The following is a 1,648-nucleotide window of genomic DNA, read 5'->3' on the forward strand; positions in this document are numbered from 1 at the left end:
CAAGGAAACCATTTTTTCCGCACCGCGAGAGTGTGACCCAAGATGGGAAAGGATGTATTGCGTCGAAACTAATCACAAGCTATTAAGAAAAGTCATCTGCAAATATCAATATCACAAGTCAATTTTATCGGGCTTGTCAATTTTCAAATTTATTCGTGCGATTTCAAAACGCAACCTTCGAACACTTTCTCGCCGCTTTATGGGATTTTGTTCCCGGTTGACGATGGATCCGGCTTCTAATTAAAGCACGCGAACCTGTTTTATCCCAAACTCCAGGTTCGTTTTATAGCTTTTCTTCGTTTTCCAAATCGGTCGATATCAACGTCCGGCCTTGACGATTTTTTCGCGTCCTATGTTTCATCCTTGGTTTTGGATAAAGGCAGATGGTGAATCCACCTAAGAAAAGCTTAATTTCCTTGGTTTTTTTTTTCATACAGACAAACACAATATATAAAGCATCCAGCATGCCCTGGATTCATCTATCAGATAATTGATGAACGGGAATTCCCGGGACAAATTTCCCGAGAAATTGGTATTTTTTTAGCCTCTCGATTTCCAAGAAATTTGGACGAGATTCGAGGAATTTTGATACTTAAAAGAATTAAAGCGTGTACGCACGAGAGCAAGCAGCAGTGAACTGCCCACCATTGAAAAAACGGCTAACATCCACTTTTGCCAAAAACGAGATGTTAGCACTAGGTGATAGAGGATGTTCCAACGCATCTTCTGGAACTTGAATTTCACTGAAATAGTGTTTAGACTTGGCTACCGTTACGAAAAACCAAACGGCTAATATGCCACTCTTATGGGAAATTGCCTTGACGGAGATTTTGTGACAAACACTAAAACGCGTTTTTCTCGGAATACTTGATTTGGCATAATAGCCGAATTTTCAATTATGGGCAGTGAAGTGCTCTGTGCTCTACCGTTTTTTCAAAAAATTTCGCCGTTGTTGATTGTGATTACCCGCGAGTTTGCTTCTCCAGCATGCCGAAGGCCGGCCGTGGCCGTGGCAGTTCGAGTGAGGCCTCGAAAACCCGCGAAGTTCGTCTACCGGCCGTGTGCAAAAAGGTAAACAAACCAACGCCGTGTCGGCCGCCATCGCGCAGGGGAGCGTCAGCGCAGATGGAATCGACAAAAAGCTACTACATCCCGGATATGTTCCAAGATCACCAGTGGCACATCAACATCCGCCAACATCCCCATCAGGAACGAGTTCCAGATGCTGAGCGACGATGAAAACAACAACAACACCGACGGTAGCACTACCGACGACGACGACGACGACGGGCGTGCACGGAAAAAAGTGTCGACGCCAAAAAAGAACAATTCTCCAAAGGAACGTAGACCACCTCCAATTTTTGTTTTGGACACGTTGTCAGACGATGTTGACGAGTTGCTGGAAGGCCTCGGATATTGTCTTAAAATCGGTAAGTCGTCAGTGCAAATCTACACTTTTGACGAAAAGAAATTCGACCTGGTTCTGGAGAAACTGAAGAGTAAAAACTTCAAGTTCTACACATTCGACCCCGTGCAGAAGACAGCCGTTAAGGTCGTCTTGCAGGGGTACCAAAACCGCCCAATCTCCGACCTCAAGAAGGACCTCTCGGGTGCTGGAATAACGCCGCGTGACATAAAAGTCCTCTCG

The sequence above is a fragment of the Culex quinquefasciatus genome, chromosome 3 (genome assembly GCF_015732765.1).
Source record: "Culex quinquefasciatus strain JHB chromosome 3, VPISU_Cqui_1.0_pri_paternal, whole genome shotgun sequence".
Classification (NCBI taxonomy): domain Eukaryota; kingdom Metazoa; phylum Arthropoda; class Insecta; order Diptera; family Culicidae; genus Culex; species Culex quinquefasciatus.